Below are 12,505 nucleotides of genomic sequence, written 5' to 3'. Positions count from 1 at the left end.
GCTGGGACATCAGCTTTCTTCTGCCTTCAGACATAGACTCAGGCTGGAACTTACATGGATGGGTCTCTTGCTTCTCAGGAATTCAGAACTTGTCCTGGAACTGTGCCACTGGTCTTCTAGGTCTGGACTTCTCAGTTGCAGTAATTATAGGAGCCAATGCCTGATTCTCTCTCCCTACCTTCTCATCTCTTTCTCTATCTCTGTATTTATTTACACACATACACACACACACACACACACACACACACACACACACACATACACAGAGACACAGACACACACACATCCTGCTGGTTCTGATCCTCTGAAGAACCCTGACCTATACGCCTACCTATTTCACCTAGAATACTAATTCTAAATTCCTTATTATGTCCTACAAGCTGTGCCTCATCTACCCCCATCCCACTCTTGTGCCCACTTATTCCTCCAGCTGAGTTTCCTGCCACTCCTCTTCCTCAAACATACCAGTCACACTAGCCTTCTTTCAGTTCCTCAGGAGGTAAAACTTATTCTAGAGCCTCTGAGATGACTGTTTCCTCAATCTGGAAAAAACAAGTCACATGAGAACTAAGTCATTCCAAGGTCTCAGTTTAACGTCTCCACAGAGAAACCTTCTCTGACCATCCCTGCTACTTCTCAAACATGAGGCTCTATTGTTCTAAATAGCTGTGCCTTACTTATTAGTTTTGTGTAATCACAACTTGTGATTGCTTTTATTCAGCTATTTCTTTGATTTTCTCCCCTAAAAGACTTCAAATAATGTGAAAGCAGAGACCATGTCTATTGTATTCAGAACTACATCCCCAGCACTGTATTTTGCTTATAGGAGATGATTAAATACTTGATGAATAAATACATTAGTGACAAAGGTAAATTCATAACCAAGTAGGCAACCATATCCAAAGACTTTACTAATGTGAATTTTTTTTATTTTATAGCAATTCAATGTATATTTTTTTCAGGAAGTGATGATATCAAATAAATCATTTAGATTTCAGCAAGCATTAAGGGGCAGCTGCCGAGAAGATACCCCTGAAATCTTGGTATAGTAAGTAGACCTTTGCTTCTCCAAAGGCCAACCTATGATCAAGATTTAATGTGAGTCTTCATTTTGATCCTACACAGTGCTCAACCACACCCACAAATGGTGTTAACTAAATTGGCCACCAGTGAAATGTACTGAAATGAATAAAAAAAACATGAAGCAGGACAACATTTAATACAACCAAAACTTAATGATCTGTGGCATCAGAGTACAGAGTGTTGGGAGCTGGTGAAGTCAAATCAGTAACTCGGCTGAATGGTCCCTGTGTGCCAGGGATCCATTTACCTCGTCTCTAGGTTACTCTTCCCAACAAAACCTACACAAGAGTTGTTGGCCAGGAGCCAGATGGGCTGATGAGACTTCCACACCCACTCACTTCTTCCCAAGCCCAGGTCCCTGGCTGAGGTGCTAATGAGCAGTAAAAAGGCCAGAAGGTGATGAGGAGGAGGGGAAAAGGGGGCCTGGATTATCCATGACCTGTATAATCAGCCCCTGAAGATTTGACTTAACTAGATTTACAGAATCCCCTTTCCACCCAAGAGTGTGTGAGAAATTCAGAGGAGATGCTGAAGTACCAGGAGCTGAAACATGGCCTTGTTAAGAGTCTGCCAACGTCGATGGAACTTCCATAAAACAGTGCTTTGTGGGGGACTGAGGATGGGCACTGAGTGTGTGTCCATGGGCCTTTCTGGCTGTGAAACTTTTCATAGCTCATTCGGTCACAAAATCTAGTATGATACATTTTGGCAAAGGTTTCTGGAAACTATTTCCTTTCACCACTCCCACCGCTTTATTCTGTGGTCTTCCTCTTCAGAGGAGTAGTTTGGCAAAGAACACACAAAGTGGTAAAAATCAGGTCTCCAAAGGTGACAAAAGTTCTGATTTGTTGAACTTCCTTGTTTCTACCTACCAAAGTAACGTCCCTGGAGGCAAAATTAGGAAGAGATGTGCAGAGTCAATAGTCATGGGCTGACTTCAGCATGTGACTGACACATATGGTCTGCCCATTACTGGATGATATGAGCTCACACAAGTTAATTAACATATCTGAGTCTCATATTCCTCAACTTTTAAACAACAAAAATACAGATAAAATACTAGTTAAAAACACCACTTTAAATAAAAACAGAGCCCAAAGTTTGATAGGTGCTTATCAAATGGTAGAAGATGATGGTATTGCTAATGATGATTTACTTCATTTAAAATAATGATAACTATTACAAGGAATTAATGAGTATGCACACTCTCCTATATCAAAACAATTCACCTAACAAACTTAAGTGTTTAGGCATAAGGACTATGACTCCAAACACATCTTTCATGAGAATAAATTGAAAAGCCAATGAACACTAAGTTTTTACTAGAGATGCAGACTGAATTTTTACAGCAAACATTTATTTATGTTTTCAATGTATAAATATTTTTAACTGTATAGAGAGAAAATTCTAGAAACAACACTTTCAGAGTAATATAACCAATCATTGAACTTTAAAATTGCCTCAGAATTAAAAATTATCTACAACACATTTGCTGTGAACCTCTAATATAGACCCATATAAACTTTCTGAGAAAATCTTATTGAAGACTATGAACTTAGATAGTGAGATACAACAAAGGTACCACTTGATAGGATGAATCACCAGAGTCAATTTTTACAGATAAGTTAAACGAATGCACTATACTGGAAAGTGAAAATATATACTTATGTGTGTCTATACATATATTTGAGAAAAGGTCACAAAACAAATTGAAAACAAAAATTTAGGTTCAAAACCATTCATGGTGAGAACACTATGAAAAGTTCTGAATAAAATACATTAACCTTCATAAAATAACCGTTGATGAAGATCAGGCTTATATAACAATAACTCACAAAATTGTGAAAATCGTTACAACATTTGTGTAGTATTGCAAAAGGAAGAAGTCAAGATGGTGAACTGCTATGGCAGGGCAATGTGCTTAGAAACTGTTTGTATTGCGTAACTTAATTGGCCCAGGAAGATACGAACAGGCATTTCACAGTGAAAAAGTGAGATCAACTATTTATTTGCATGTGAATCATTGAAGGCTGGCCTGGAACCAAAAGTCAGTGCTCTGTATGATAAAGCACTCTGTGCAATCTTTGGAACATCCTGTGATGAGTCTGCACACCACGCTCAACCAGCTCCTTCTTAAAGTCTTGAGCTGCAGCAGTTCCTTTGGCCCAGTGTTGGATGTGATGTCACCACCAAAGTGTACTGAACATTTTTTGGTTCACTTGCATGCTAGGCACAGTGGCATCATTGTGCAAGCTTCAGGTATCTTTGCAGTGTCCAACATCTTGGCTAGAAACCTGGAAAGGAAGTTACAGCAGTCACTCTTTGAAATTGTCTCAGTAGAGTGTTTCAGGGGTTTGATGACCTGGGAGTCTACAAGGAACAGTGAAAACCAAGAGAAACTGATCTACATGGTCAAAAGTATCTGCATGCATATTCTGGGGGTTTTACAAAAAGCCAAATATGTAAATCTAAATTGGTTTAAAAGATAAACTAATATACAATTATTCTTGTCACATGTGGAATCTTTCTCTATGAAAATATTCATAATAAAATTATTTTGTAGTACTCATTTGCTGCTGTTAAATATGTTTGGTTCACAAAACCAGGTCATTCACCTTTTATTGAACATAACTAAGCATAAAATGCATTGTAGCTATATTTAAGTGAATTTAAATGAATGGAATATGAATTTGGTTAAAGTTCTATTTGGATGATACTTTGATCTAGGGGTTCAACAACTTTCATAAATCAGTTCTGCTTCAAACCGATTCATTAGGAGTATTTTTATTTCTTTGGTGTACATACATGTGTGCTGGGGTGTTTTATTTGCATTATTATTACAGAATAGGCTTCAATTCAAGCTTCAGAAAAAGATTTATAAGTGGTTTCTGTTGGAGTTCAGTAATTTGGCAAGGGATTCCTGATTTAGTTTAATTCAAGCTCCATGTATTGGTGTGTTCCGTGAACACACATGTGTCGGTACCCAGGACGTGCATGTGCACAGACACATGGAGCTTGGGTTTTGTCCAAATTCATTTCACCCGGTCACCAAGCAATCAGCTCCTGATGGCTGAAAGGGAACACTCGGTGCACAGTGAAGTCTTGGCTTCATAGAAAGAAGCACAGGTCCCCATGACTGAGTGGGAAGACCCCCAGGGGCAGCTGCCTGGGACCAAGGCCTCCTGGATGGCTGCCCTCTGGATGGGCACTTCCTCACACATCACTCAAGCAATTCATGACTGCTGTTCCACCTGCCCCGCCTCTTCCTGGGTTCCCATTTCTACCTGGAAGAGAAAAGGCAAACTAACAACCTCCATCAAATTAATTCATTTGACAGATATTTGAGCACCTATTATGAGCCAGGCTCCATTCTATGAGCCAAGTTTTTCAACACCAAATAATATAGACTTATTTCCTGTTTTGACACAGCTTTCATCACATTTTGAGATAGGTAATTCTTGAGTTATAAAAATTTCCAGCTGTGGGACAAGATTAATCAAATATATTTAAACTTTTGAGTAAGGTTCATTGATATTTGGGGTACACAGTTTAAAATCTTGTCCTTCTCTAGTTGGAAGTCCATAAATGGTCACTTTGCCTGGTGTTCACTATTAAATGAAATTATTTCCAACAGATCAACCCTAAAATGCATGTTAAATGGGAGGTGTTTAGGTCTATACTACTTTTACATCAAGTATGATTTCTCTTCAGGGTGACTGTGTGTGGCCAGGCAAGGTGGTGTACACCTCTAATCCAAGAAGCTCTGAAGACTAAGGCAGGAGATTGCAAGTTCAAGACCATCCTCAGAAAATTAGCAAGGCCCTAAGCAACTTAGTGAGACCCTATCTCAAAATAAAAATAAAAAGGGCCAGGATTGTGGCTCAGTGGTTGAAAGCCCTGGGGTTCAATACCCAGTATCAAAAAGAGAGGGGTGGGAAGATATTTTATGTGGACTATTACTCAGCTGTAAAGAAGAATGAAATTTTATCATTTGCTAGTAAATGGATTGAACCAGAGACTATACTGCTAAGTTGAAATAAGCCAGATCCAGAAAATCAAAGGTCAAATATTTTCTCTGATATGTGGAAGCAACAACTGAATGGGGGTGGAGGATCCATCAAAATTTTTTAAAAAGTCAGGGGTGTCAGAGAAGGGGATTAAGGGGGAAAAAGGAGGGATGGGATAAGGGAAAAAATATATGTATATATATCACAGTGATTCTCATCACCATGTACATCCACAAGACTAATAAAAAAAAATGTAAGTAAACAGTAGAAGAATCAGTAGAAGCAAGGTAACAGGAAGAGGGAGAAGGGGAGGGTAAGAGTGAGTACTGAAGACTGAATTGGATCAAGTGATATTCCCATGCACTTATAATTAAGTCAAAATGAATCCTAATGTTATGTATAACTAATATGAATTAATAAAAGTGAAAAAAATTTAAAAAGTGATTATGTTAGAAGATTGTATAAATAGGTAATATAGTGAGATTGGGGAGAACTGATTTTTACTTTTATCATAAATCTATTTTCCACATTCATTTATTCAGAAAATATTTATTAAATTATAACTCTGAGCCAGGTCCTTTCTCAAATAAATAGATAAGTATCATGTCTCTGTCTTTATTACAAATATTTTATATTCATTACCTGAAAAGCTTCAGAGAATCATCCCGTAAACTTGACCAAGTAATTCTTATTATTACTAATCCCATTGTCCTAAGTACCCAGGGCCAAGGGTTCAAAATGCCTTTCTCATACTGTGTAGCTGAGGAGCAGCAGAGTTACTAGGCAGGCGTTAAGAATACAGTGACAGTCAGGCATAGTGGTGCATGCCTGTAATACCAGTGGCTCAGGAGGCTGAGGCAGGAGGAGCACAGGTTCAAAGTCAGCGTCAGCAATTTACTGAGATCCTACCTCTAAATAAAAACATAAATAATGACTGGGGATGTGACTCAGTGGCTAAAGCCCCTGGTTTCAATTCCTAGTACCAACAACAACAACAACAAAAAAGACATGTAGAGACAGAGTACCACTACTTGGGATCAAGTGCAGCCTCTCCTGTGTGACAATATATCTGTGCCTTGGATTCCTCATAGGTAAATAGGAAAAAAAGTAGTTCCTACCTCATCAAATTGTTGTGAGAATTAAATGAAATGATGCAAGTTAGACACTTAGAATTAGTGTCTGGCAGCTGGCAAGTTCTTAATAAACCTTTGCCATTTTATCAGATTCTATCTTCTGGTGCCACGGCCTCGATCAGGTGCCTCTGTCCATAATTCCTATCTGAGTCCACTTTGCTCAGGTTTTTTTTTTTTTTTTCCTCCTTCAGATCTGCAGTGTTTATATTTCAAGCTCACAAACTCCACTAGAAATTCTGACAAGACTAATCACAACGATGATGATAAAAGTCTTAAGACCAGTGGCCATAAACCAGGACAACGTAATAAACATAATAGTTTTTCACTTTTCATAGGAAAAGTAATCATGTGCTCCAAGTCCATCCATCCTACCTCATGGAAATTAAACCACCTGAGATTCTGGCAAGCATAATATTCTTTTCACTATTCTACTAATTTCTTTTCCTTTATATAGTAGAAGTAAAATTTGTCTCTGCAAAATGATATGGACAAGGATCATTAAGCTAATTTACTTAAAAAGAAATTGTGCAATTTTTGTTTTCACACACTGACCTCTTAGCCAACAGTTAGTCTGCACACATTTCCTGAGCATTTATCTTATGCTGAGACCTGCATTAAATACTGGAGATTCAAAGATAAGAAAGAAGTGGTTCCTGGCATAATGGTCAAAGAGAAATTAGAGAGGTAACTGCCCTCTGAATTGGTATCTACTTGTTCCTGTGAATTAGCTTGTTTCAAGAAATCTGATTTGGAGGGAACATATGAAATTTGCATGCTGAGCTCACTTCCCTTGGTGCTTTAAGCAAGTGAAAGGTGTCAAGTCACTGAACAATCTCATAAATGCTATTACAAAGACAGAAAAAATTGTGACCATTCCAACTATAAAGTCACAGAACTGGGGAAAATTCTGCAACTTCCAAGTCCAGACTGGAGAGACAGTTTGTCAGGTGGGGAACTCCTTGAGGTTGACTGGATGTCATATAGTAGTTCTCACGAGCCCTACATTCTTGTTTTCTTGGCAGAATAGCAGCTTCCTGCTTCAAAGTAAATAGGTTCAAAAGGTTTATGGAAATGGTTCTGAAGGCTGGTTGACTATACAAAAGTTCTTACAAAACGTTTGATAAGTGTGAAAGAATCAGAAACAGATGGATAAGTTTCCTACAAAATATCCAGGATTTAGCAATTAACCAAATAAAAGTTCTTTAAAAAAAAAAAAAAAAAAAAAACGGACAAAGGGAATCCAGGTTTGGCAATTGTCCAAGTCAGAACCCTTGAAGGAGAGTTCAGGGTATAACCCAGCTCTGTCAAATCCCCTATTTTCTATAACTGCAGAATATTAAATGAGGTAGGTTTGTGTAGTACTGCATTCTTCTTCAAAACACAAACCAAGAAACATACATTCCGACTACTCTTAGTTGTGTGGTCTGTTTTCTGTGTGTGTTCCCTATACAGCACCCCTATATCTGGGTCACACTCTCTTCTCTGCCAAGGAGCCTCCTTACTACTGAATTAAATACTTCATGACTTTCAAGACTCACTTTCAATTCAACCCCTTTGAAGACATTTTCTTTGATCCTCTTTCAACCAGGTCCCCCACCCAGCCAGGCAACTGCACTTTCTATTGGGCGGCTCCAGACAGGTGCCTCTGAAGGAAAATCCTAGTTGTCCACAAACCAAAGAACAGGCAAAGACCCATGATCACCTCTGATATCCACATCTGGACTCCATTACCACCCTTCCACACAAGTCCAGAGGACATTGTTAACACTGTGATCTATGAGAATGGTGTCCTCTCTAGAAAAGGATTATGTCCATGATTTCTCCTGACATCCCATTCCACTCATTTGTAGCCCTGCCAACCAACATGTAGCTATGTGTGTTGACGGCCATGCTATCCAGGACAGGGCAAGAGGAGGCAGACTACATACTATAGTTCCAAGTGGAGAGAAAAGTAGAACCCTGTGATTTTCATGGGAGAAAACAAAATGCAGAATGATCTACACATTGGTCTAGATTTAATAGCAGCCAGTAAGTATATTCTGTGGAATACTTGAGGTATTATACAAGAATAAGATTCTCTGGTTAAATCAATGTGTGATTTCTTCAATGCTTCTTAGAAGGCTAAGGTCATAGCTCAGTTGTAGAGTGCTTGTCTTGTACGAGTATGCACAAGGCCTTGGTACAGAAAAAAAAAAAAAAAAAAACAACTTCTTAGAGCATGCAATAATGCTATTTGGTATCACAAATTCCAAAGTGGGAATAGAGAGAAAATAACTGAATAACATTGTCCCTAGCCTCATTTTACCAAGGAAACTGTTTTCCTAAAACATGGTGGCTTCCTGAGGAACAGGTAAAACAAGAAAATGACACAGTTTCCTGACTCTTCAAAAAAATGGTACAGTGTCCACTTCAATCTGACTGCCTCACTTTAAGCCCATAATAGTTGTTCTGCACCTATTGTCCTTAACATAAGTTCTCTGGACAGGTTCCAAGAGGTTTGTGAATGCCTTGAAATTGCATGCAAAATTGAATTCATGCATGTTTTCTTAGGAAAGTGGCCCACAGATCTGGGAGGAATTCAAGACTTCAAAGAAAGTCAAATTCTCTATCGAGCCTCTCCTCAATACCTTGCTACATTAGGGGGAAAGAGAGAGGAAGGTCTTTTTTGTTCACATAAATGGGGACACAGAAACAAACTCAAAAATGAGACTGTGTGTATTATCATCCCCTAGTCTATATCAAGGTGAGTAGTGCTCTTTATTGGGCCCATGGTCTTTCTTTAGGCAAGGTGTGGAATTGCCACCTCTAATGGTCTGGCTTGGCATTTAGCCTCATGATAAAAATTCTGGTTTTCAAGGCCATCACCCTCCTCCATCCCACTGACAGGATGGCTGGCAAGGGTAGAGATGGCAAATGCATCGGAGGGGTCCCAGATGCCTTCAGGCATCACAGAAATGGGTCTCGTTGTACAGGAAAAGGATCCAAGATAAAACGGGTGAGTTCAAAAGATCAAGATGCATTTTCATTGATCTTGGACTTGTAAGAGCTACACCATCAATCACAGTCGTTCAAAAATTCCTATTAATGGCCTAGAGTGCCGGGACTCCCATATGGTTTGTCTTTGTAACATTTGGTCTTGGGCATCTCTTTGGAATCGGCATGAGAATCTGTCAGTGTCAGATCCAGACCCAGGCCTGCTGTCCTACTCCCAACAGCAATAGAAGGAAGAGTGAGAGGAACGTGTGCTTAAATCATGCTTCAGAGAGATTCAGGGTCAGCTAAGCTCAGTGGACTGACAATTCCTTGCTCCTGGAAGAAAGCTAAAGTGAGATTCAGCTAGACCCAAGAAAAAGTACTAGGATTAATATTGGAATCCTCTTGAGGGAGCAGGAAGTCTGGAAAGGAATTCTCCATTCCATCCATCCCAGATTTGTTCATGGGATGCTCTCTGGGAGAGAAGTCATGGGTATTTGGTGGGGTATGTGTTTAGGACAAATCAATAGGGATAGAGAGAGCAGACGTAGAGGAAAAAGCCTTCCTTCTTGCTCCCTCTCCTGACCTCACTGAAGCAATGCAGTGCACAACAGCATGGCATAGAAAAAAAGTCCATGGGTATGTTCTCCAACATGGAAGTCACTAGTAACCTGGTGACTGAGAACTTTCAATAACTGGTGTGGATTGGAAATATGCTATACATGTAAGCTACACATCAGATTCAAAGATGGAGTATGAAAAAATATTGTAAAATAATGTATTATTAATTTTACATAGAAAACATGCTTAAAATGTATTTTTACATCAGGTAAAATATATTACTCAATTAATTTATCCTTGTTAAATGCAGCTATTAAATTATCCGAAATCATATATACAAATCACATTTTGTTTCTATTGGAAAGTGCTATTCCAGAGTATGACTGTATCAGTTTCCCTGAGCTGCTGTAAGAAAGAACAACAAATCAGGTGGTTTAAAAAGAAATTTATTTATTTGTACAGTTTCAGAAGCCAGAAGTCTGAAGCTAAGGAGTCAGAAAGGTTGGTTTCCTCTGACCAGTTCTGAGGAACAATTTGTCCCATGCAGCAATCCTAGTGTTGGTGATTGTCAGCAAGTCCTTGCAGTTTCTTAACTTGCAAAGGCATCACTCCCATCTCTGCCTCTATTGGCATATGGCGGTCTTCTCAATGTGTCCCTGTCTGTGTCTCTTCTCTTCTTGAAAGAATACCAATCATGTTAAATTTAGGGCCCACCCTGCTCTAGTATGACATCTTAACTAATTATATCTGCAAAGACCCTATTTGCAAACAAAGTTACATCCTGAGTCCCAGGAAAGATATGAATCTGAGTGGACATTATTCTGTCCAGTGCAGTGGCTAATCCAGTCCTTTCAAGGAACCAGCAAGCTTCCTTCCACAAAGACACATTTTCTCAGCATGATGACGCCTGTCCACTTGTCTCTCCCAGACTCCCCATATATACCTCAAACCTCTAAAGCACTGCTGTATAGTGGGGAGCTTGCTGAGGTAAAACACACTCTGTACTGAAAATTAGGACACTTGGGTTCTAGCTTGGGATCTGTCTTCAACCACCATCGTGGCCATTGGAAGAAATGCTAAACCACTCTGCACCTCACAGTGGTGTGCAATGGGAATGCAAACTCATGAACTTCCAAATGCAAAGAAATTGCTGTGAGGATCACATGGGATAATTATGAAAATACTTCTCAAAGTACTACTGAGCTATTGCTTCTTGATCTTTTGGCTGAGATCAAGTGTAGTATTTGCTCTTATCAGTTTAAAGTATTAATAATTTATATACTTCCTTCTTGATCACTATCCTGAATTGTAAGTCCTGGTTACAGGTTATAGGTTACTGCCAACCTGGGCCTTTCTCTCTAGCTTTTCCTTTCTTTTCTTTTGAACTGAGGATTGAACCCAGAGGTGCTTTACCAATGAGCCACATTCCCAGCCCTGTTTACTTTTTATTTTGAGACAAGGTTTCACTAAGTTGCTTAGGGCCTAACTAAATTACTGTGGCTAGCCTCAAACTTGCTATCCTCCTGCCTCAGCCTCCCAAACCACTAGGATTATGGGCTTGTGTCACCATGCCTGGATCTCTCTAGTTTTGAGAGAAACAGAAGAATCACTCTGAATACTAGAGGATCAGGAATCTCTCAGTTTCTAACACAAATGGAGAGAGTTTTCTGAAAAATCCTTCCAGCTAAGTTCTGTGTCCCCAAAACTATTCCTTTCAACCTACTGTGATGAAAGGATTATTTATAAATTGAGAAAAACAAATCTTAATTGTGTTAGTCACTCCCTGCTTAAAAGCTTCTACCAAATACATATAGGGGCATGTGTGTGTGTGTGTGTGTGTGTGTGTGTGTGTGTGTGTTTAAATAATGAATTAGCGAATGACACACAGCTTGACATTTTTAACCCAGGAAAGAGAGAGTGGGAGGGTCTTCTGCTAGTCTTCTTCTGATTGAGAGCCCAGGATTGGGAGTAAGGGAAAATGAGCAGAAGACCTTAGTTGGGAGATTTGAAAAATTGGGTGCTGCTGTTGTTTGGATAACTTTAAATGTGTCCCTCCAAAATTCATGTGTTGGAAGCTTGGTCTTCATGTAGCAATGATAGCATGGAACTTTTAAGATGTGGGGCCTAGTGAGGCGTGTACTCAGAAGGGAATGCAAGACCTCAGCCTCTCTGCCCTTCTATTTTACAATCTTATCTATCCTCCCACGGGTTTTTTTTCAGTTCTGACGTCTACCATGAACCCTTGCCAGAATTGGAACTGTGTTATTTGGATTTTCAACCTCCAAATCTGTTAGCTAAATAAACCTCTTTTTTTTTAATAAAGCTAACTTGACTCAGATATTTAGCTACAGTAACAAAAAGCAGACTTATACATAGGAAATGAACACTATGCTACATGGATTACATGCAGCCATCCAGATGAAGCCCAGGGCATCTAAGCCAACTATAAAACAGGTCCAATTGGCTGGGCAGAGAGCAACAACTTCAGCAAAACCAAATTCCAATAGTCCATCAGACAAAGGAGGCTTAGACCCTGAAATAGAAACACTTGCCATTTCTCATTAGACCCAAGAAAGTTATTTATTTTGTTTTTCCCAGACTGTTTTATTTGGCAAATCCTGAGTGAAATGGCATCCTCTTTCCCCAGAGTGCTTGAAGTTATTTGTTTGTTTTTGCAATTGGCCATTTTACAAGTAGGGGTCATGGGCACTCACACTGAGACCTGATGCCACTAGCGAGCACATTACT

General features: G+C 39.3%; 1 pseudogene; it reads left to right on the top strand.

Annotated features, from left to right (window-relative positions):
• The first annotated feature begins 10,962 nt into the window (after nucleotides 1-10,962).
• Nucleotides 10,963-11,116, top strand: LOC124968878 (uncharacterized; annotated as a pseudogene).
• Nucleotides 11,117-12,505: the final 1,389 nt, after the last annotated feature.

Source organism: Sciurus carolinensis, chromosome 1 (genome assembly GCF_902686445.1).
Source record: "Sciurus carolinensis chromosome 1, mSciCar1.2, whole genome shotgun sequence".
Taxonomy (NCBI): Eukaryota; Metazoa; Chordata; class Mammalia; order Rodentia; family Sciuridae; genus Sciurus; species Sciurus carolinensis.
This window is presented reverse-complemented; position numbering and strand designations above follow the sequence as displayed.